Source organism: Mandrillus leucophaeus, unplaced genomic scaffold (genome assembly GCF_000951045.1).
Source record: "Mandrillus leucophaeus isolate KB7577 unplaced genomic scaffold, Mleu.le_1.0 Scaffold48, whole genome shotgun sequence".
NCBI classification, from domain to species: Eukaryota; Metazoa; Chordata; class Mammalia; order Primates; family Cercopithecidae; genus Mandrillus; species Mandrillus leucophaeus.
The window spans coordinates 2,243,218-2,268,684 of record NW_012105142.1 but is presented as its reverse complement, the minus strand read 5'-3'; positions in this window follow the sequence as shown (position 1 = coordinate 2,268,684).

Sequence of the window (25,467 nt, the reverse complement as noted above, 5' to 3'; positions counted from 1 at the left end):
GTGATGGGCGGGTGCTTGTAATCCCAGCCACTTGGGAGGCTGAGGCAGGAGAATCACTTGAACCCGGGAGGTGGAGGTTGTAGTGAGCCGAGATCATGCTACTGCACTCCAGCCTGGGCAACAGAATGAGATTCCTTCTCAAAAAAAAAAAAAAAAAACATCCTCCCGGGTGCCTCTCCAGTGGCAGCCTTTGCAGGCCTCTCGCCATTGTGGTCTTCTTGGGAGGTGGGAGGTCAGTGGTGAACCCGGGAGGTGGAGCTTCCAGTGAGCTGAGATCCGGCCACTGCACTCCAGCCTGGGCGACAGAGCGAGACTCCGTCTCAAAAAAAAAAAAAAACATCCTCCAGGGTGCCTCTCCAGTGGCAGCCTTTGCAGGCCTCTCGCCATTGTGGTCTTCTTGGGAGGTGGGAGGTCAGTGCTGATCTCTCTTCTGTGGTGCGGTCCCAGCCAGGTGAGAACAGCTGCAGGTGCAGCAGTACCAAGTGGGGCTCCTGGAGATGAGACTTGGAGCAAGATAAGGGAGCTCCTTTCTCAGTGCCGCTATCTGATGGTGATTGGGCACCAGATCCAGCAGGAAATCCCAGGAAACTTCCGCTTATTTAAGGGTCATGTCTGACCACACCAGAAACAGCTTCTTAAAAGAGCCCAAATGCTAGCATCGTCTGCATGGAGCCACGCAAGAGAAATTGTTAGGCACATCTGACCATTTGTTGTTAAGATACAAGGATACTGAATGGATGTGACACAGATCCTTTGCTTATAAAAACTCACAACACCCAACACGAATGGTAGCATTAATGCTCTGTGTGTGAACAGCACTTCACAGTGTTCTGAACACGTTCCCGTGTGTATGGGATATTGTTTAATCTTCCCAGCAGTCCATGAGTTAGGTCCAACGATTCCCATTTGACTCCCTAAGGAAACTGAGGCTCTGAGAGTTTGAAAGACTTGGCTGAGTTCACATGCCTGGGAAGTGGCTCAGCCACCATAAGATTTAGTTGCAGGAAGGGTGGGACCACCTAGGGGCTTTCTTCCTATCAAATCTACAGATGGAAAGTTCTCAGAGTCCAAGCACCCATGACCATCTCTAGAGGCTCTATGCAGTCCCCAGATCTGTGTGCTGTGCTCCAAAAGGGTTACAAAAATAAGTTGAGCTAACATCTAAAAATTAAAAGCTTTCATAGAAGGAAGGGATTTGGGCTTCTCTTGAAAACTTGGAATCTGGCCATTGGGCTGACATTTCACTGTGGTGATACTGGGTGGTGCATGATACTGGCTCCACTCAAAGGGGTCTGAGCTCTCACAGGCTCTAGAGACACGTTTTGGCCAGTACACACATTAAGACACTGACCCTCCAAATCCTCACTCTGCTCAATGACCCGGTGGCCCTCCTCTAACCTTCCCATAACCCAGTCTTACCGCTGCCCCCTCCTCCTGGGGCACCCATGCATCACCGTCCTGCCCATACGCTTTCTCTGTCTCTGTCCAAGCCTTTCTTGGCTTCGAGTCAAGCTCTGATCATTTGAGCAGCTCCTCTGCCCGACTTCTCCTTCCTAAGCTCCAAAAGGATTTTTCAGCTGGTTGATGCAGGTGAGCACACCAGAGCTAGATGCACCCTGGAGACATCTAAATCCAACCTTCTTGTCTGTAGTAATGAAATTAAGGTGAGACAGGGTGCCTAACCTTCTATGTCACTGACCCCATTCCCAGACCCTTTCCTGGCCCCAAGAAGTCACCCTGATCATATTGCTATCTGAATGTTCACCTTGCTTGCTCTTTTGGGGAAAAAGTACCAAAAACACAGAGCAAAGGGAAATATCTAAATGCCCAACATTCAAAATTAACCAAAAATCAAAATTTCCTGTATTTCTTGCAGATGTTTAAAAAGAAAATCAAGGAATTCTGAGTCCCATCCAGGAAGCTGGCTTCATTATACTCTTAAGGTCTCTACACATCTCTTCCTCATCCTCTTCCGTTCTCTTCTTCCAGAAGGAAGCATTATTGTGACTTTTCCTCCAAATCTTTCTAATCTATGTTTACACACATACACACACACACACGTTTGTAAATTACATATGTTGTTTGGTTACATGCATGTGTTTAGATCTACATAAATCACTTCTGCTTTTTTCCATCACCATTGCATTTTTTAGGTTGGTGTGGTTTGGCTGTGTCCCCACCTCCAAATCTCATATTGAATTGTAGTTCCCGTAATCCCTACATGTCATGGGTGAGACCTGGTGGGAGACAATTGAATCATGGGGGTGGGTTTTTCCCGTGCTATTCTCTTGATAGTAAGTCTCACGAGATCTGATGGTTTCATAAAGGGGAGTTCCCCTGCACACGCTCTCCTGCCTGCCACCATGTAAGATGTGCCTTTGCTCCTCCTTCACCTTCCACCATGATTGTGAGGCCTCCTCAGCCATGTGGAACTGTGAGTTCATTAAACCTCTTTCCTTAACAAATTACCCAGTCTTGGGTATGTCTTTATTAGCAGCATGAAAATGAACTAATACAGAGGTCGACTCCCACCTGCACCTGTAAATCCAGGTGCAGGATTTACCAAATCCCATCCTCTGAGGGATATACAATTTTGTTTACCTGATCTCCTTTATAATTAATTAATTATTTATTTTTAGACAGAGTCTCACTCTGTTGCCCGGGCTGGAGTGCAGTGGCATGATCTCGGCTCACTGAAACCTCCACCTCCCACATTCAAGCGATTCTTCTGCCTCAGCCTCCTGAGTATCTGGGACTGCAGGCGCGCACCATCATGTCCAGCTGATTTTTGTATTTTTAGTAGAGATAGAGTTTTACCATATTAGCCAGGCTGGTCTTGAACTCCAGACCTCATGATCCACCTGCCTCAGCCTCCCAAAGTTCTGGGATTACAGACGTGAGCCACCACGCCCGACCCCCTGATCCCTTTTTGATGGGCATGTGCATTGTGGATTTTTTACTATCACCAATAAAGCTAGAACAACACTGCATCTTTTCTGGGGTTTGCTAATGAGGTTTGCCTAGAGTTTTATTTGCTCTCTAAATGTGTCATGGTCCCTCTCCCTAGTGGTACTGAGACCTTCTGGGGGCCCCTAGGGACCACATGTGAAGATACCCAGCACAGCTCCCAATTGGTCCCTCAGTATTTTCCCTGGCATATGTGGTCACATCTCTCCCTTAGCTCTCCACTGAGGATGCACGTGGTGGTCACACAGCCCTCCAGCTGGCTGTGTCCCCACATGCAAGCCCCAGGGAGCCCTAGCCCACGGCCTGTGCATCTCAGGCCCATTAAACCTCTCACTTTCTATTTCCTAATTCCTTTAAGAAATCCCAAACCTGTCTCCTTGGATAGAAATAAAATAAATGTAATATCTATTGCTATCGCTTAAACACAAATTATAGTATTTTTTATTAAATACTCTGTTGTCAAATGCTTGACATTCCTCATAATAGATAAAAAAGCAACTAAAACTAGTTATTTTCTGTTACCTTAGAGGCTTGCAATGTAGTTTGTATTGTATTTACTTGTTATGTTCTGCTTGTCGCATTTCATTATAAGCACGTGAATTATTTTCCCTATTAAATTAAAAGACAATTCTCCCCGCCCCCAGCTACCCTTGAGCTTGTATAAAAGGTGAAGATCTGGAGCTATGGGCTCTGGGAAACCACCTGGTGATCAGGGTTACAGATCCTCTGCCAGCTCACCAGTCCTCCTCTGGCATAGGCTGACCCAGCCCCCATGCTTGGTAATGGGGTCAGGGGAACAACCACCCCAATAAACTGTGTGGTGGGGAAAGGCTACATGTATCATTGTTCTAGCCTTACATTCTTTTCTACCCACTGTTTCTTATTATCATCATAGCATCCCTATGAGGCAGCAGGTTGGGACTACTGTACCTATTTTACAGATGAGGCAACAACCCTGAAAGAAGGGGCTTTTGAGTTATGGTCAGGCTTAGGGCTAGAGCCCTGCAGCTTCCACCACTTCCACCAGCACTGTTGCCACACACATGTGCCAACTGGAGGTTACCGTGCAACCAGGCACTGGGGGAATCATTTCACGTGCAATGCCTTCTTTGATCCTAACAGCAGTTCCTTGAGGTAGCAGTACTGTTACCTCTCTTTATAGTTTTTATGAAACTGTGGCTCATGGAGGACAAACAAGTGCCTCTGGTTGTATAGGTTTCACATGCAAGAGCAGAGGTTGGAACCAGGTCTGTCTGACTTTAGAGCCCAGTTCAGAAGCAGTGAGAAGACACATCTTCAGTTCTTTGGGGTCACCATCTCTTTTAAGAATGGGATGAAATCTATGCCCCGACCCACTTCCCCCAGGAAGTGCCTATTTCTCACATCACCGGCATTTTACCTACCCTTTTATGATCTGCTAGGATTAGCTGGGGCTCATGTCTGGATCAACACAAGTCTCTGTGATCCAGGTCAGAAACTCCCTCACGAGAGCTTGGAATCAGATGCTTTTGTTGTGTACACAGCCTAAATCAATTGCAATCTCACCAAATGCTCTGTCTCCTGCCCTGCCTTTCCTTCATAAACTCTTTCTGGCAGTTGAGATTTGCCAGACTCAGAATTTGAAATGGGTTCCAGTGGAACCTGGGGGAGGGGAGTTTCTTACAGTGCTGGGATTTGACCTGTTTTTCTCTGAGCCCATGGGGACTTGGAGAGTAACGAGCCTGTGCACCCCTGTCAGATCCTTCCGCTCTCTCAGTGTTACCCTCCCTCCCGCCATGGCACTTCTTTGGAAGAGGACTAGATACCCGAGTAGTAATTCACGGTACAGATCCACGTTTTCCTTATCCACCCATCCACTGAGGAACAGTTAGGTTGGGCCCATATCTTTGCCATCGTGAATTGTGCTGCAATCGACATACACCTGATGGTGTCTTATTTATATAATGATTGCTTTTCCTTTCGGTAGACGCCCAGCATGGGATGGCTGGATCAAATGGTAACTCTACTTTTAGTTCTTTGAGAAATCTCCATACTGTGTTTCCATAGAAGTTGTACTAATTTATATTCCCATCAGCAGTGTCTGAGCAATTCCTTTTCACCACATCCACCCCCACGTCTTTTTTTTTTTTTTTTTCTTTTCTCCTTTTAAAACATGGCCATTCTGACCAGGGTAAAGTGGTATCTCATTATGGTTCTAACTTGCATTTCCCTGATGACTAGCAATGTTGAACGTGTTTTCATCTTTGTTGCCATTTGTATGTCATCTTTTGAGAAATGTCTACTCATGTCGTTCACCCACTTCATAATGGGATTATTTGTTTTCCTCTTGCCGATTTGTTTGAGCTCCTTGTGGATTCTAGATGTTAATCCTTTGTTGGGTGTACAGTTCCTTCAGGTCACCTGCAAGTCTGGCAGGTTCTCCAGCCAAGAGCCCAGACAGGCTTGGTACCTGGCAGAAAGTCATGAAAGCTCAGTTTGCACACCTGTAAAATGCAGAATCCTTTCCAGGCACTTCCATGTCAATGAGAGAACTCTGACTCTTTTATTTCTAAGGACCACAGACCTTACTATTTCTCCTCTCCCTACACATTTAGACAGTGGGTCTCTGGTTTGACCTGTTCTTGCTGCTTAATCTTACAGAGAACATTCTCCGGATTCCTGCAATCTTGATGTGTCTCTCTGCACCAGCCACTCCATCACCTGAAAGCTTTGTAGTAACACAGCACCTCTCAGCTGAAGCTCGCTTCCCTAACACAAGTGCTTCCCAGCATGCACTGATAACACTCAGCCACGCAGGGAGAGAGGAGCTGATAAGGCCACATGCTCATCAGAAAATGATGCCTTTTAAATGCAAGAGCCCCCTAACTCTGGTGCTGAATCACAGCACTGAAAAATATCTACAGGTACCTATGGAGGAGGAAGATGAAAGAAAAATACCTTTTGTTGGATGGAAAAGAAGCAGCCAAGAAGAAAAGGGTTTTCATGCATGGACTATGTCAAGGTTCCACAATTGTCACCAAGACCACCACGATGGAAGCATCTTCTTCATTGGCCAATGGACATCAGTGCAAGGATGGTTGTGCGTGGAAAAGAGGAGGCAGAAGGGCAGGAGGGACCTGGTCAACCTTCGGAGTGAGCAGACTCTAAACTTGACTTTTGCCTGGCCCACCGGATCATACTGCTCATGCAGTCTGTTTGGGTTTTGTTTCCTTTGAGGACCTCTCTCACTCCCACAAATATCCTACAATCCTTGAGTAGTAATTAAAACCCATCAGAGATTAAAATAGTCAGAATGGGTTATGGTAAAAGGGACCTGAAACAGTGAGAAAGGGAGGAGAAGGGAAGAAAGATTAAGGCAGACAGGGGAACCTGTGGAGAGAGTGAGAGCTAGAGACAGAAGGAGAGAAGAGGCAGGGCTATGGAAACAGAGGCAGCGTCTCTCCAAGTCCTTCTCAAAGACACTGGAAGAGTTCGGGAAACCAAACAGGTGTGCAACATGGCAAGCAGTGGAATGGAGGGCTCAGTCCATTTTCTGGATTTTTAGGGCCTCAGATCTCATACCCTGGAATTTCTCATGTTGTTCTCTTTATCTTTATTACCCATCCCAGGCCTAGATTTTCAGCCTGCAAAAGCACTCTTGCTTTCATCAAAACCAGAATTCCCTCTGTGTTTTTTGTCAAGCATCTTTGCCTTCCTCCTGGGATTCTCATCTGCCTTTTTTGTTTCAGTTCCATATCTGTCTACCCTTTCTTCTCCTTCTCCTTCTTTTTTTTTTTTTTTTTTGGTCTCACTCTGTCACATAGGCCGGAGTGCAGTGGCGTGATCTCAGCTCACCGCAACCTCCACTTCCTGGGTTCAAACAATCCTCGTGCCTCAGCTTCCCAAGTAGCTGGGATTACAGGCATGCGCCACCACGCCCAGCTAATTTTTTTTATTTTTGGTAGAGATGGGGTTTCACTGTGTTGGCCAGGCTGGTTTCCAGCTCCTGGCCTCAAGTGATCCACCTTCCTCGGCCTCCCAAAGTGCTGGGATTACAGGTGTGAGTCACTGCACCCGAACAACCTTGTCTTTCTCTTTAGGTCAGAATTATCTTGATGCCTTCCCAGACCAAAGCTGGTTGGCTGCTTCTTCCACCACTCTGATGGAACTCAGCTCAGTCCATCATCTCCACCCCATAGAAGGAACCTCAGTTGGCCAGCACAGTCTCCCTGACAGGGGAAGTGTTTCTCCAAGCTCAGAGGGGATTGACAAAGTGGAAACTGCCCACCCTGGAGGTGGCCTCTTCTCCCCAAGGCCAGCACAGAATTCTCCTCAGCCGTGGCATTCTCTTGGAGAACATCTTGATGCAGATGAAGGGTGCTATATAAATCAATGGATCATAAGTCTGTTGGACAGCACTTAGATAGGTAAATGCATGTGTGTTATTCACTCAGTGAACCTTCCTAAAAAAGATAATATGCTCCGTATCTCACTGTGCTGACATATTTCAACTCAATTGATAATGGGTCAGGATTGAGCAAAGCTTATAGAGTGAATTACCTTTTAGCTATCCCTTCCAGTTTAGGGTTGCAGTCACCGACAAAATCAATGTCGAAGGATTCTTGTTGTCTCAGACAATACCAACAGTGACTCCTAATGAAATAAACCATTGAAGCCTTTTAATCAGACCACCTGCCTAAAAGGAGGAAGCCATCCAGAGGAGGCTGGGGCTCTAGGGACCTATTTTCCCCTTACCGGTCAACGCATGAGTGATTCTTTAATTGTAGTAATGATGTGCTTACCCTGGACCCAGACACTCGGGCAGCTAGAGGCAGCAATTCTCTGGGGCAGAGGGTTGGCGTGACCTCAGCTGGGGCTGCACAGGTCCCAGAGCAGGGCTGCATCACCAGGGGCCGTGCAAATGCCTCCAGGTTAGGGGCCTGTTTGACTCCCAGACATGTGATAAATCTCTATTGAAAGAAAGCCCTGCAATAAATGAGCCCTGCTCTGCATCTGAATTCTAGGGTCACTGTTACAAAAATAGGAGCTGGCTGCAAATGTGACTGCCAGTGGGCTTCTGCCCCTACCCCTTGCTCTTCCCTCCTCCCCAGCCTGCGAATTTCTGAAAAATTAGCTAACATCACCTTAAATATATTTAAATATTAGGAAGCTGAAGGGAATCCAGAAACATAAGAATTGACCTAGAAGCTCTCTGCAAGGCTCTCTTTTGTGTCCACTGATTCACTCTGAGGCACATTTATGGTTTCCTTCTTCTTTATGGATCATCCCCAGATTTTCTTTGGAAATTCATCTTTTCCTCATGCTCCTGTCTGAGTGTGCTCTTCTCTTAGCTCCATGGTGGACCTAGGATTCAAGTCTGTATTAGTCTGTTCTGCATTGCTATAAAGGAATATCTGAGGCTGGGTAGTTTACAAAGAAAAGAGGTTTATTCGGCTCATGGTTCCACAGGCTGTACAAGCATGGCACCATGAATTTCTTCTGGAGAGGCCTCTAGAAGATTTTAGTCATTGCAGAAGGTGGAGGGGGGTAGGCAGGTCATATGGCAAGAGGGAGCAAGAGACATGCTATGCTCTTTTAAACAACCAGCTCCAATAGGAGTGAGGACTCACTCATTACCATGGGGAGGGCACCAATCCATTGATGAAGGATCCACGCCCATGACCGAAACATCTCCCACCAGGCCCCACCTCCAACACTGAGGATCTCATTTCAGCCTGAGATGAGAAGGGTGCAAAACATTCCAATCATATCAAGGTCTAACTTAGTCAGTAGTTGATTCCCTAATGAATCTCATCCTGTCAACCAGAGTGTCAACTCAGGACTTCTAATGGGGTGACTAACAGAGAAAGACCTGGTTCTCTCTTTCCGAGCAGACATGGACCTGTGGAGTGTGTTTCTGGTTGGTCATTAGCTGGTGGAAAGCCCATCTGAAAATGTGACCCACACCAAGGAGGTTGAGATAAGAGGCTAAGGCAGTGATTTGAAGCCTCAGGATTCCTACCTGAAGTTCTGACCCCCAAGCAAGATCTTCTTGGATTCTTTAGTTCGTGAGCCAAGAAATTCTCTCTTCACTGTGGCCACTTAGCCTTGGTTTTATCTCCCTCCTTGTCCTCCTCCTCCCTCCACCTCCCTCCTCCTGCTTCATCTCTTCTTCCTCCTCCTCCTTCTTCTTCTTCCTCCTCTTCTTCTTCTCTTTCTTCTTCCCCTACTTTTCTCCCTCTCTCTCTCTCTCTCTCTCTCTCTGTTGTCACAGGCAATCAAAGAATCCTGATGGATTTCCCCCACCTACAAGGAAAAACCCATGAGCATTGGGAAATAAGGCTTCTTTCCATCTGAGGAAGAAACCCTTCCTGGGAATCCTCTGAGGAAGGGCTCCTGTGCTCCTGTGACCACAGCACCAATCCATGACTACTGCTTTTGAGTAGTAACCAGTAAATTTACAAATAGCCTTTTAAAAAGCCCTAGGAAAGAATTAAGGGCACAGATGGGAAGGGAACTGCCTTTCTTGGAAAACAGATCAAAACAAGAACCACTATCTGTGTAGCTGGTCATACTCAGAGGCACATGATCTCTTGAAGTCCCATTTTTCTGACTGATGATGATGGCTAGAGAGGAGCTCCTACTATGGATAACTTTGTTGAATCCCCAGTGTGTCTAGAATGGGCAAGAATGATTCTCTCAGCAGCCAGCACCCCTTAACTCTTCCCATGAAAGATCTTTCGGGTCCCTAGAAAAGATCCATTCCTACTCTGGATAGCTGGATCAGTGGACATGACAAATAAGGTAACTGGGATCAGGCATGACAGTATGTTGGAAGAAACCAAAGTCAAACCAACAGCGTATGAGTTCTCCTTTCCCTTGAGTCTATGTGGAGGCTTCCTAGATGTCTAAGCAGCCAGACCCCAATAACTTCCTCTCACCGCCAGCCTTCTTTTGGGGCCAGTGCCACGGGACCAGTTAGTACAATGGAGGTCCAGCATTCAGCAGGATCCTTGAGTAGGAAGCTGGTGGAGGGCCCACCGCCCTTTGTCTACCACGGTGATGAATGGTTGTTGACACGGCTAAACAAAGGTATTATTAGTAGATTACATCTGAGAGGCTGGACTCGTGCAGAAAGAGGGCAACAAGAGCCCTGGGCCCTGCTCAGCTCCCAATTAGTCCACAAAAGCCTAAACCACCAGGTCAGGGATAAAAGTGAATAAATGTTTCTAAATTCTTATCTTAAACACACTTAAGCTTAAAGCTATTTAACTGGGGCTTTAAAAGCATGTGAGCTTCCTGGAGCCCAGCTACCTGCCTCATTCTCTTGCTCTTATTTTTGCTTTTATCCTTTTAGTCTTGAAGAAGCCTAATTAGAAGCTTGAACAGGGCTCTCTCTCCCTGCCCTTAAATCAGTAATTGGCTTCAGTGCAGAGACTGTCAGGAAATTAACACATCACAACATGACAGCTGTTAATTTTTTCTCCTTATTTGTCATATGAATCACCGCTGATTTGCCGGAGTGCATAACAAATTAGTGGGCTGTAATCAGCGGCCTCTCTTCTGTGAGCTGCACCTTCCCTTTTTTTTTTCCCTTTTTCCCCCTCTCTCTCTTTTTCTCTCTCCCCCTACAGTCCATTACTTCACTGCCTCAGCAGAGATGACTGTTCCTAGGTGTGTCATTGTCAATAAATCAGAATAAGCAAATGCTAAAAGCGCAAGAAGCTCTTTAAACTTTGATGAAGGCTTTTAGTTACATTTTTAAACTTACACTCATAACTTGAATCGTTTTTTTTTTTTTTAAATTGTCACTCCCTGGTAGTGATAGACTGTCAGGTTTCCAGTCATTTCCTCATCCGACGTGCCAGGGAAGGTGGAACTCCAAGTGTCATTTGCACAAGTTCTGGCTGACGGAGGAGGTGGAGGAGGTGTTAAGGAAGGCAGGGGAAGGGAGAGAGATCAGAGGTTCCAACAGGGTCAGACCGAGGCACTTCCCCTTTTGAGTGAGAGGTTTAGTGGGGGCCAGGTATGGTGGTTCACGCCAGTAATCCCAACAATTTGGAGGCCGAGGTGGATGGATCACTTGAGGTCAGGAATTCGAGACCAGTCTGACCAACATAGTGAAACCCCATCTCTATAAAAAAAATACAAAAATTAGCCGGGTATGGTGGCATGCACCTGTTGTACTGCCAGCTACGGGGGGCTGAGGTGGGAAAATCACTTGAACCTGGGGGCAAAGGTTGCAGTGAGTCAAGATCATGCCACTGCACTCCAGTCTGGACAACACAGTGAGACCCTGTCAAAAAAAAAAAAAATGAGACTTAAGGGAGAGAGAAAAACAGGAGGAAGAATGGGAGGTGAACACACAGGGTGGGAGGAAGAGACATGGATTCTGGAATCTCATCCTCCTCAACCTTTCCAACTTGACTTATTATCCACTGTGTCTGGGTCATCTGAGGAGTGTGGGCTTTTAACCAGGACTACCAAGAAGAGTCATGGGTTCTCAGACTTTATTCCTCATTCAGCCTGCCAGAAGACCTATTGGTGGGCCTTAAATTCAATACTTATCGCCTCTGGCAAGGAGGGAGCAGAGGAAGATTGGTACCACTGGAAGGCTTCACCACGTGGGTTTCAGTTCTAGACTCTTTAAGATTTGCCAAACAAATCTGTGTTCTCTGCATCCATACTCTGGATGCAGAAGGGGAAGGCCCTTCTTCCTTCTCATCCTGGATCTGTTGTACTGACAAGTCCATGTCTTTCTAACCTGGGGCCACTAGGGAGTTGGTGGTGGTGGCTTCACATTGGGGTACGGCCTCTCAGGGACCTATCAGCATGTTCTCTTGGTTATTACAGACTGATGTTGAACCTAGGAGTGAGAGTATTTCAGGGGTGAATTTCTTCTTTCCTTTCATTTACTACACATCCATCCTTCCATCCATCCGTGCACCCATCCACCAATTCATCCTTTCATCCATCCACCAATTTATCCACCAACCCATCTATCCATTCATCCACCCATCCAACTGTCCATCCATCCATCCACCCATCCACCTATCCATGCACCCATTCATCCATCCCGCCATCCATCCACCTATCCATCCATCCATCTACCCATCCACCCATCCATCCACTCATTGATCCATCCATTTACTCATTCATCCATACACCCATCCATCCACCCATCCATCTATCCACCCATCCATCTATCCATTCATCCATCCATCCATCTACCCATCCACCCATCCATCCACTCATTCATCCATCCATTTACTCATTCATCCATCCATCCATCCATCCATCCGTCTGTCCATCAATCCATTCATCCATTATCAGTGTACTTTGCATGCAGCAGCATGGCATGAGCCCAATGCATGAACAAGAGGGTCAGAGGGAGAGAGCAGAGGGAGAGTGTGGAAAATGCTATCTATCTCAAGATAAGCCCCTCTCAGGGTACTCCAGGATGTCCCCATGGTGGATATGGAGGAGAGTGAAAAAGCCTTGCATTCTTAACCATAGCCATAAGCAGATTTTATGTATCCATATTGGTCTTAAGTCACCCTTTTCCCAAGAGTTACTCTAATGACTTTTTTGCACTGAATTCCAATTTGGCTACTTGAGAATTGAGTTTAGTTCAGTTTATCAAGTACATTGGCAGGACTATTTTGCACTGGATACTAGTTTAGGAGCAAAAAGATTCAATAAATTAGGGTCTATGCCCTTGAAAATTATGTAAATTTTAGAAAAGCTGTTATAATTTTAAAACTGTGTTTTGTTTGTGTGTTTGTCTGTTTGTTTTTCAATTCTCAACACCCAGGACATGGAATGTATGTCCTGCAGGCTGGTCTGTTTCCTGAGAGCTGAGATGTCCTATCCTAAGGTACACAAAACAGTTTTCTAAACATTAGTCGTTTTAATAGACAGAGTCATTAGGTCTTGCTCATGTGAAAGCCACTGAAATCTTTTGGAAACATAATAATTGTCTTTTTTTTTTTGCTTGTGATAATTTATGTATGTTCAATGTATTTAAATACAGTTTAATATGCTACATTTTATAAAAATCACCGCTGAGAAAGTTTCTCTCTAATGTCATTTTTGTAAGCTCCAAGAAAGGGTTTTTGAGCAAAATACCAATTTTACAATTACTCCGTTGAATCCTAATTTAAGAAAAGAATCATTTATTCATTATGTGAGGTGGAATGAATTTTCCAGGAGAGACTAAGATTGACAGTAATGAAGTAGGAGCTTCACAGAAGAAGCAGTAGTGGGAGTTTTGAAATTCTGAGACCAGCACCAGGCCCACCATGGGTATGGACACCTGGCTGGTCCTGAGGGCCCCCACAGGAGTGGGGCATATCAGGTTAGATGCCTCTGAAGACAATAGGGATTGATTCAATAAGTGTTTCCAACACTTGATAGAATCCAATGGATCAATGAATCCTGCCGCCTGCTGGCTGACCCTTGAGGGCAAAGGTGCTCTTCCTCCACTCACTAGTATCTCTCCCGTACAGGCTGACTTCACTGTCCTCCCCTTCCTGCTGTCTTTGACCTCTAGTCGTCTTCTATTCCTATGTTATACAGAGCTTGCTTTTCTCTGAGCACATACCTTGTGCTCCTCTCCCTTCTAAATTGATCTATGGAAGCCACGTTTCTTGATAAACAAACCTCCTTAAATACACCTTATATCTTCAATGTCCCTGTTCTGTCACAGTGAATGCTGTGGTCTTGGTGATACACTTTAGGAAGAAACTTTCCCTGCAGCCCTCAAGGGTGGCATGTCAGGATCAGGAGTTTGTATCTTCTTTGTATCCCAAGACTTTTGAGAACTATTTCTACTTCTGCCTCCGCACCTTTTAGATTAGCACCATCTGGCTCTGCTACCCTCTACTTCTTGTGATCCCCAGCATTTACCAATTTCCTGGGCACTTTTGTCATTCACCAGGAATCATGAGAACTGGGTCAACATCCTCCTCTACCACCAAATATTGTCATTATGAAGGGTGAACTCAGCTTTAACAAGGATGATCTGTAGCCCATCACTGTTGTGTTACAGATGGCTGATCCACTTGCCCATCTCAGTGACCTCACCCTACTTTAGCCAGCCAACCAGGTGCTGGGCCATCTGCGTCCCTAGGTGCACCATACCTTCTCCCCAAAACTACAACTCTCTCAACTCTTAACTACTAGAACCATCTCATTCTCAGATCCAATGTCTTATCCTAGCTCCCTTAAAGATTTACTCATTTTTGTACATTTACTTCTATTTTTCTGAGACTTCTGGGTCTCAGATGCTGATATGGTTTGTAGTCTCACCCAAATTTTGACCTGTCATCCCAAGGTGTCAAGGGAGGGACCTGGAGGGAGGTAATTGGATCATGTGGGAGGTTTCTCCCATGCTGTTCTCATGATAGTGAGGGAGCTCTCACCAGATCTGATGGTTTTATAAGGGGCTCTTCCCTCTTCACTTGCTTGCTGTCTCTCTTGCTGCCTTGTGAAGAAGGTGCCTTGCTCCCCCCTTTACCTTCTGCCATGATTGTAAGTTTCCTGAGGCCTCCCCAGCCATATGGAACTGTGAGTCAATTAAGCCTCTTGTATTAGTCTGTTCTCATGCTGCCATAAGGACATACCCGAGACTGGAAAATTTATTAAGAAAAGAGGTTTAATTGACTCACAGTTCTGCAGGGCTTGGGAGGCCTCAGGAGACTTACAATAATGGCAGAAGGGGAAGCAAACATGTCCTTCTTCGCATGGTTGCAGCAAGGAGAAGTGCAGAGTGAAGAGAGTAAAGATGGTTATACAACCGTCAGATCTCATGAGAACTCACTCACTATCACAAGAACAGCATGGAGGTAACTGCCCCCATGATTCAATTACCTCCCATTGGGTCCCTCCCATGACATGTGGGGATTATGGAAACTACAGTTCAAGATGAGATTTGGGTAGAAACACACCCAAACCCTATCACCTCTTTCCTTTATAAATTACCCAGTCTTGGGTATTTCTTTACAGCAATGTGAAAACGAACTAATACAGATGCCAATACTATTTTCCTTCTGAGCAGTGCCTTCTCCCTTTGTTTCTCCATCTCTTCTCCATGGTCTTCTGTTTCAACCATTCTCATACACCCGAGTCTCCTCTATGACACTTCTCTTTTGCTTGTTTATGCCTCACCCAGGCAAATTCTTATTCCTGAAGCAGTCTCTTCATCCCCCACCTCTATTTTCACTCTGAATTGGCAAGGACCACTGAAGAAACATCACACAAACTTTGCAAAGTTTGCAAACTGGAGGCACTACAAACACAAGTTCTTTAGGTGCTGATGAGTCTTCTGCAATGATGACCACTCCTGCGAGATTTCTCCCCAGGACAATCAATCCTCTGAGTGATTATCCCAAAACTCCCCAATGTTTTTCCTACTGCCACCTCCCTCCTTCACCCTTCTCCTTCTCTGCCCTCTTTGTGAGAAGCCTGTCCCCATGTTGGAAGTAGGTGTCCTACCCCTACCTACCTCCCTCATCTTCCTCCTTCTCTCCCCTCTCAGCAGAAATCCTGTACCCTGGTGTTGGAGGTAGGGCCTCTCAATTTCCCTCTGCTCCAGTCTTTCCATTCCTGCCTCCTGAGCACCATGGCTGGGTGGATTTATTCCTTCATATATATATGGGGATTATTGCCATTCACCAGGAATCATGAGAACTCTCTCTCTCTCTCTCCATATAGATATAGATATAGATATAGATATAGATATAGATATAGATATAGATATAGATATAGATATAGATATGCCTACAGAGTATGTAGGGTAAAGAGAAAAAATACAATAAAACTCCAAGGAAATGACATATTGTATGGAGAGAGAGAGAGAGAGAGAGAGAGAATCTTACTCTGTTACCCAGGCTGGAATGCAGTGGCGTGATCTCAGCTCACTGCTAAGTCCACTTCCTGGGTTCAAGCGATTCTCCTGCCTCAGCCTCCCAAGTAGCTGGGATTACGGGAATGCACCACCACACCCAGTTGATTTCTGTATTTGTAGTAGAGTCGAAGCTTCACCATGTTGCCCAGGCTAGTCTTGAACTCCCATCCTCAGATGATCCACCTGTCTGGGCCTCCCAAAGTGCTGGGATTACAGGCGTGAGACACCGTGCACAGCTTTCTTCTAGATTGTATCATCTCTCACTTTTTCTCTCTCTTTGCTTATTCCTTCCAACAATTAAGCATACTTAAACATCTCCCATCCTTATGAAGAAAGAGATCTCCTACAGTCCTAAAGACCTTTTTGTTCTCACAACCAGCAAGTTTCTAAAGAGTTATCATCTCTTGCTGGACCCATTTCTCATAGCTCCATTCCCTCTTTAACATACTGCTGCTTGACTTTGGAGCTCTCCATCTCTCACCAAGACTGCTTAAATGCTTGCAGACAGATAGCACTTTTCGATTTTCAGCTAACCTGTTTTATTTTTCTGCGATCATGAGGGCGTAACTGCCTCTTGAAAATTTGACTTATGAGACACCACAGCCTCCCTGGGTTCTTTCTTTGCTACCTTTTTCTGGCCATTCCTTTTTGGGCTCCTTCAGAGACTTCTCATGATCTCCTCTCTCTCTCTCTCTCTCTCTCTCTCTCTCTCTCTCTCTCTCTCTCTCCATATAATATGCCATTTCCTTGGGGTTTTATTGTATTTTTTCTCTTTACCCTACATACTCTATAGCCAAGCTTGGCTTCTCCTTTTGGGCTTCAAATAACTTTAAGCCTAAACTTTTTGGGCATCTACTCTTGGATATCTTATGAGTATGTCTAAAGCTAACCTGCCATCTCTCTCCCCATCTTCAATGGACTTCGGTTCTTTTCTAGAGATGAATGACAAGAGGTCATCCTGGGTTTCTTCCTCTCCAATACAGCCATTGTCTAATCAATCACCAAATTATATTGATTCCCCCATCTGTCCATTCTTGCTGTTCCCACTGCCATGACCCTGATTCACCACCACCACTCTCTCTCATTTGATTAATACAACAGCTTCCATCTTGCCAGCCTTCACTATACCCAACATATTCCACACTGCAGCCAGCATCCTTTTTCTCAATGCAATTTTATTTATTTATTTATTTATTTATTTATTTATTTATTTATTTATTTTGAAATAGAGTATTGCTCTGTTGCCTAGGCTGGAGTGCAGTAGTGCAATCATGGCTCACTGCAGGCTTGACCTCCTAGGCTCAAGCAATTCTCCCACCTCAGCCTTCTGAGTAGCTAGGACTACAGGTATGCCCCACCATGCCTGGATAATTTTTAAAATTTTTTGTAAAGACAGGGTTTCGCTAAGATGCCCAGGCTGGTCTTGAACTCCTGGGCTTAAGCAAAATTTGACCTTGTGGCTTGCTGTCGCTTGACCAGACTGCAGCAGTGTCATCCTTGACACAGTTTACAAGAACCTTTATGACGACACATCAGCCTAGGGTGGGTCCTCATTTGCCCACCCACATCACAGGTTCTAATCCAGAAACATTGAATTCATTCAGTTTCTTGAAGTTCTGATTTTTCTCTTATCTCCAGGCCTTTGTCCGTGATATTTCCTCTACCTAGAACACTGCTGCCTACCCTTTTACTCCTCAGGTTTAAGCTTCACTGTTGCTTCCTCTGTGTAGCCCTCCCTAATGTCTGTCCCCACCTCCCAACCTCCCAACCCAGAGATTGGGGCCTGGGTTTCTATTACTGGCATGACAGCCGGACGTGGCAGCTCACATCACATGGCCTTGATGACATGTCTGTGCCACATCAGGCCCCACTCCAAGAAGACAGTACTCTGTGTCGGGTTGAAGCTTTGTTGTGTTCATTGCTGGAGCCCTGCCAAGCACCACGCCTTGCCCAAATAGTTTCTCTGGAGGTGTCAGTCGAGTTGGTCAGATGTCTTAGTCATCAGTATCCACAGGGACAGACCTGGAGGTGCCTTTTCATTTCTTTGCCTGAAAATCAGTCTGTGTCTTAGACTCTAAAGTTTGGAATTAAATTTATTATCTACACATCTTTTGGATTTTATCTAATTTTCTACGACATCTGGGTCAATGAAAGTATCTCTATATTCCCAAATTAAAACTTATAAGCACCTAGGGTTATTTCTTCTGCACGACTCTAAGTAGCTGGTGATTTCAATCTCCTAGCAGATGCTTGGCCCTGCAACAGGCCCAGCTGGGCTGTGCCCTAGGGCTACCGCCCCTCGCACATGTTGGAACCCACCCCTGGTATTCTGGAGAAGTCCTCTCAGCTAGAATTATTTTCAGTTGAGCAGTTCCTGAAACCCTAGAACCTGTAGAGGGAAAAAAACAGAAATAATTTCCAGTCCAGGGCAAAGTAAGGCTGGATGGAAAAAGAGAGAAAGTCAGTTGTTGGACGGCATCAAAAGTCAGCCTGTTCTATTAGGCAAAAATAAACAGAAGCACGGAGAAACCAAACAAGACAAAAATGTTCATTAGCTGCGCCAGTCCAGACCACCCACTTCGTTGAACTGACCACATCACTTCAAGATTCCCTACACACGGCTCCACCCTTCCCTGACCTCCCCAGGGAGAGACAGGGCATCAGAGTGGAAAGGAAGAGACCAGCTCCAAGTGGAAAGGAAGAGACCAGCTCAAAAGTGAAGGGTGGGGGTTATTCCCCCACCCCCCACTTCCAAAGCTGCCCAGAGATGGGCTTTGGCAGCATATCCAACAAGACGTCAGCCATGGGGGAGTTCCCTGCCTGACTGCCTCGGTTTCTCCTTGATAGCACGGAATCGTTGTCCATTTACCAACATGAGTCTAAAACAGGGGTCAGAACAGATCAGTATCTGTGGGGAAGGGCAGCATTCTTTGAAGAGGCGTATTCAGGATTCATTATCTCTTTATAATTAAAAACAAACTATTTTTTCCTATTAAACTTAAGAGAAAGTTAAGTTCAATTAAAGCATCTGGCCTCCTTGGGGAGTGCGGAGATAGCGTCCTCATTAGCTCCTGCAGCGACTCTTGGGGTTGGGGGAGGAAGGGCATGGAGATTTCACTTCATTTGTTTGTTCTCTGAGTTTCTTCCTCACCCTATCGGCATGTGAAGGTGGGGACCTGCACATTTTGCTCACCACTGTATCCTCGACTCCTAGAACAGAGTCTGGCACGTGTCAGACAACTGTGGAGGGAACTGATGAGTGGAAGAGAGAATGGAGAAATGAATGAATCAGCATAAGCCCCACAGGGATGAAGACTGGAACTGGAGCACCCTTTCATCCCCACTGCTGGACACAGGGTAGGGAACACTAAATGTGTGCTATGCATTGTTTACTGAAACAGGCTCTACATCGAAATAAAAAACAAAACAAAACAAACAGGAAGCTTTTCTGGATCAAGGCTTACGTTTTACAGTTGAGATGCGGAGGCCCAGGGTAGAAGGGAGATTTGAGATTTGCTTGTAGCCTCTGAGATGGTCGGCTGGGAGGCTCTGGCCAAGGTGGGGTTGTTGAACCCCAGGTAAAAGCCCTGCCCAGCACCTCTTCTTGCTGTCTGAAACAGGGCAGCCACACTCTGTCTTTACCAGGGAGTCTTATCTGGAGTTCGAGTTCCAAGACTGGACCTTCGGGGCCTCCCAATAGAAGGGCAGAGATCTTTCCTCATGAATATATTGGGCCCTTGTGGCTCCCTCGACTCTCAGCAGCTGCCACAGATCCATTCTCCTCTCTGGCCCCAAGAGCTCACCTGACGGCAGGTTTCTGGATATGGCTAAAATGAAGCCAGGGCAGGTGTCAGGCGAAGGGCTTAGGTCTAGGCATAAGGGGATGCTGCTTTGCCCAGGAGAGATCCAGATCAGCAAGCCTTGATTAGCAGCACTTGAAAGAGCCCCTGGGGCTTTTGGCAACTCAGGACAGTTGGTGAACTCCCAGGAAACTCACTCTCCTTCCAGGCCCAGCCCAAATGCTACCTTCTCCAGAAGGCTTTGCTGCCCCCAGCATTGGTGCGATGTACCCCTACTTGGTGGGAGTCCCCTCCTCTGGGTCTCCAGTCACTTCTCAGTGGCCTCCCTTTCAGCTGGTTCATCTGTCTCTGCATAGGATCATGTGCATCAACACCAGGACAATGTTTCTGGTCTTCTTTGAACCTTCTGTGTCCAGCACAGTGCCTGACTCCAAGCGGGTACTCAGGAAACATTTCTGACAAGTAGACAAGGCCTCTCTGCATCTTCAGGACCAGAGAAGCCAAAAGAAACTGAAAAGATGGTCTATAAGAGGTTCAGGGGTTGCAGGGGGAAAAGTTGTGAAGGAAAAGGATGCAGTCCTGGCCAACAGGCTGAGATCTCTGGCTGTCCTGTCACCTTTCTGGGCCTCAGGGCCACAAGGCTGCTGGATGCAGTGGGAATGAACCCTGGTGTCCACCCTGGCACTGTCAGATCACATAATCCATATTAGATAAAAAGAGCAGATATATGCCTTTGTTTAAGATGCCACATGCCTGATCAAAGTAAAGGCTGTTTACTCAACCACTTGTAAAACTCAGGAAGAGCAGACTTGCTCATCTGAACCCAAGCTTGCAGACAGCACTGGAGAGCAGAACTCATGCCCGAGGGCTTTCCCTGGAGCGAAGTCAGGGCTGGAATGCTGGCCAGGATGACTGGGGAGGTGGAAGGAGGCGAAGGTGCCTGTCCTCAGTGTGTGTGTGTGATTCTTCTCACCTCTCTTCCCTTCCCCAGTCTCTTCTCTCTTTGCAGGCCACTTGTGGGGCACATAGGCTGGGTTTCCTGGGAAGTAGACTCTTGGGAAGGAGATTAGTGTGCAGGAGTTTGCTAATGAGTGCTCCTGAGATCCCATCTATGACAAGGAAGGAAATAGGATTCAGCAGAGGAGGAAGTCAGGCTGCCATGAAGTCTCTGCCAGACGCTGCAACCAGCCCGGCAGAGAGTCCTGAAGATGGGATGAGCCTTCAGAGCTGCCCAGCTCAAGGGAGAGAGAGCTGACTGGGCCTCTACACACCCTGTCCCCATCAATCAACACTAGGTGCCATTGCCTGGGACAGCCGTAGAGCTTGGGCGAGGCAGTGGTCTTCAGCCAAGGCAATCCTGAAAGGGGCTGGCAGCTGAGGGCTGTCTGTCAGGGACTCCCCCAGCAGAGAGGAGAATGAGTTCCGAAAGGAGGTCTATGCAGCCCCTCCCAGCGGCCACCACATAGGGTTGACAGTGAAGGTGATCAGAGTGGCATCAGCCATGGTAGCCAGAGAGCTATTTGGCTTGTTGGGAAACGGGAGTAAGGAATGAAGACTGCAACCCATGTGAATTCTTCTAGTCACGCCTTCTGTAACCCCCAACACATTGATCTTGCCTGGCTTAGGAGGGAGTCAAGTGTCAAATTTAAGGTTATTCTACTTTTTTTTTCTTTTAATTCTATTTCCATAGGTTATTGGGGAACAGGTGGTATTTGGTTACTTGAGTAAGTTCTTTAATAGTGATCTGTGCACCCATCACCCAAGCAGTATACACTGCACCCAATTTGTAGTCTTTTATCCTTCACCTCCATCCCACCCTTTCCCCCTGAGTCCCTGAAGTCCATTGTGTCATTCTTATTCCTTTGCATCCTCACATCTTTGCTTCCACTTATGAGTGAGAACATACAATATTTGGTTTTCCATTCCTGAGTTACTTTACTTAGAATACTAGCCTCCAATCTCATCCAGGTTGCTGCAAATGGCATTGGTTCATTCATTTTCACGGATGAGTAGTATTCCATCATACATGTGTACCACAGGTTAGTTTCTTTATCCACTTGTTAATTGTTGGGCATTTGGATTGGTTCTACATTTTGCAATTGAGAATTGTGCTGTTATAAACAAACACGCACTTGCAAGTGTCTTTTTCATATAATGACTTCTTTTCCTCTGGGTAGTTATCCACTAGTGGGATTGCTGGATCAAATGGCAGTTCTACTTCTAGTTCTTTAAGGAATCTCCACACTATTTTCCATAGTGGCTGTACTAGTTTACATTCCCACCAGCAGGGTAGAAGTGTTCCCTGTTCACTGTATCCACACCAACATCTATTTATTTCTTGCTTTTTGATTATGGCCATTCTTGCAGGAGTAAGGTGATATCACATTGTGGTTTTGATTTACATTTCCCTGATCATTAGTGAGTTTAGTGAGGTTAGCATTTTTTCATTTTTCTTTGGCCATTTTTATATATTCTACTTGAACAACCCGCATTCTACAAACTCAGACGTCCAACTCGGAAGCCCTTCTTCTTCATTGATCAGAAGGGGAGCAGAGGCCTGGAGAGGGGAAAGGAATGGCTGAGGGTCATGCAGCAGATGGAGCCAAGAGTAGAGCCACTGATGCTGTCTCCCAGTCTAGGGTTGATCTGAGAGCACCTTTTTTGCCTATGCCTTGCAGGTGACCAGATTTCTCTCCCATCAACACTGCACTGTAGACCCAACTTTGTGAAAATTTTGCACTTTCACAAAACTCAATTGAAACCAGTGAGGCTTTCGTGAGTTCTTACTGACTACTCAGTAGTGTCCTCAGGCTACAAGGAAGCAAGAAAGAGAGGAGTCAAAGTGCTGCCTTTGGTTCAGGAGACAAAAACCATGGCCAGAGAGCAACCAGAAATGGTAACTCACGCCTGTAACCCCAGCACTTTGGGAGGCCTAGGTGGGTGGATCACTTGAGGTCAGGAGTTTGAGAGCAGGTTGACCAACATGATGAAACCCCATCTCTACTAAAAGTACAAAAAATTAGCCAGGTGGGGTGGTGTGTGCCTGTAATCCCAGTCCCTCAGGAGGCTGAGGCAGGAGAATTGCTTGAACCCAAGAGGCAGAGGTTGTAATGAGCTGAGATCACACCACTGCACTCCAGCCTGGGCAACAGAGTGAGAGATGGTCCCAAACAAAATAAAACAAAACGAAAGCCATAGCCAGAGAGCAAAGGGAGAGCACGGCCAGGCAGGCCAGAAACAAACACCCTGCGAGCATATTCCGACCCGAGGGGCAGGTCTATACTGCTCAGGGTGGCCAGGAGAGAGGCTGTGGATGAGACTTGGGAATGGCTTTCTGTCCTGGCAGTAGTGTAAGGATGTCAAGAAAGATGTACGGGAGGACAAAGGGATTGCCTAAGGCAGGTGGTCCAGGCAGGGCACCCCTGCACCTCTTAGCAGAACTTGAGGTGAGCCAGGAAGTCACATTGCAGAAGGACAGAATTGGGTCTGATGGTCACTGTGGAGGGCCCCTGTCCTGCCTGGGAAAAGGCCACTCTCTTTGGAGTTCAGTCAATGAGTGATCACACTGGAGGACAATGATCCTTGATGCTCTGGTGGCATCCAGAGTTCTGCAGAGGACCTGCCATGGTCAGGAGGTTGTAATTCATAAGGAGGCCACTCGCTGCAGGCAGGCCAAGGCTGCAGAAGGAGACATCAGGGAAACAGAGGGAAGACCCAGCAGTGGGGACATCCACATGGTAAAGATCACAGTAGCTACAGCCCTGCAGGATTTAAAGCCACCAGAGATTAGAGTCAACAACAGCAAAGGAGGGGGCCTTTGGGTCATTGGGCCATCCCAGGCTTTTCCATGAAGGTGGGGACATCTGGTGCTTTTATGGTGAGGGTCCCCCAAGCCAGGAAGTGTCTTTCCCAGGTTGCTGCAGAGGTGGGTGGCATTGAGTGCTCACAGGCATGGGGATGGCCAGCAGCAGCTCAGGGGTCATTGTATTTTGCAGTATTGCGTTTGTACTCCCAAAAAGCTGCATTTCTGGAGCTCCTTCCCGGTTATTTTGAAAAAGGTCAGAGCAACAACTGCAATTTCTAGTACCACATCAGCAATCAAACTCCACGCCTGGATTGGCCTTATTGAGGGGATGATGTTTCTAAGTGGTTCAATGGTGGAACACGGGCCCATGAATGCTGGGGTGACAGGGACTATTGCTGGGTCCCTAGGCTCTCCTTCTACCAACACATGCCCTATGTAATAGCCATTAGTGCCAGCAACAAGTATTCCTGAAGAAAGGCAAGCATGAATGGCTAGGTTTGCCAAGGAAAGGGGACAGACATTACCTGTGTTGTTCCCATGGTGGATACCTTTGAAAGAGTGTGACCTGCCCTTCTTCATGTCATGGGGACTAATAACATTCCAGGAGGCAGATTGCCTGTCAATCTGAGATTTCTGATGAAGCCATGAGGAACAGATTTCCAACTCCATCCAACCCTGCCCTGCCAAGATGGAGAAATTGTTCTAAGTTCATGAATTCATATAGTTGTTTGTTACTGCAGCACAACTTCTCCTATGCTGACCCACACAGCACATCTCTGCTTAAACTCTTCAGTGGTTTCCCTGGCAACTAAGGTATAATCTCAAATCCCCAAGACAACCTATAAGGCTTCATTTTTTCTGCCTCTCCCTTCCAACTTCATCGTCCACTGGTCCTGCCTTGCTCACTTGGTTTCAGCCACAGTGAATTTTCTGTTTCTCAAATATGCCATGCTTACTCCAGTCCCAGAGTCCTGGCACTTGCTGTTATCTCTGCCTGGGATAATCTTGCTGACCCTCAGCTCTGACTGGATTCAGATCCACTTAGATACCACTGCCTTGAGCAGTCCCTTCCCTCACCACTCTGTCTAAAGTAGCCCTCTTTTAAATATCTGTCTATCATAGTAACCTCTTTTAAATTTTCTTTTGAGCATTCATTACTTTCTCAAGTTACTCAGGCTTTTGTTTATGTCTCTCTTTTCCCCTGGAGTATGAAACAGGAATCTTATCTCTTGACAGCACCTAGAATAAGGCCTGGTACACAGTGAGAGTTCAGTGAACATTTCATGAGTGAATGAATGGATGTGTAATCCGTGGAATTCATTGCCTCATGGACGACACACAAAGGAAAGGCTAGATGAATGGTACCATTTTTGCAAACAGACAACTCAATGCGTCCCAGAAATCCAGCACTGCTGGCCCTACCTAGTTCCTGGCAGGGAACTCAGCTCTGATTTGGAGCACTGACCATTTCCTCCCAGATTCAGGCACGAGATTCACTGTGATAAATGGCCTGAGCTCCTCACTGCATTTAATGGCAAACCCTGATCCAAGTGGAACTGCAGCCAGGTGGCCCGTGGGAGCCCTGGAATATGACTTCCAAGGAGACCACAAAACCTGGACAGGCGGACGCCATTCCAGATACATTAACTCATAATCCCCAGGAAGCACGCACTTCTGATGAAGGAAGAGGAGACTTCCCCTCTCACAAACACTAATAGCCGTGGTTAATCCTCATCCCAGGAAAAGCTTCTTGCCCAAGCGCCTGGAGAAGCTTCATCAACGTCAGCACAAGGGCCCAATGCAGGGACAGACAATGGTTCCCAAAGGCGCCTGCTCAGCGGCCTTCTTGGATTATGGATTGTGTGAAGCCATTGCTGGGGTAGTCCCTGGGCAGCAGGGAGACTGGTGCAGCCCCAAGCAGCTGCCTGGCTGAGCTTACCTGCCTGTTCTAGGTGTCCAGAGGCAGCTGTGATTGTTCCTGGAATTTCGGATGTGTGCTTTTATGCTCG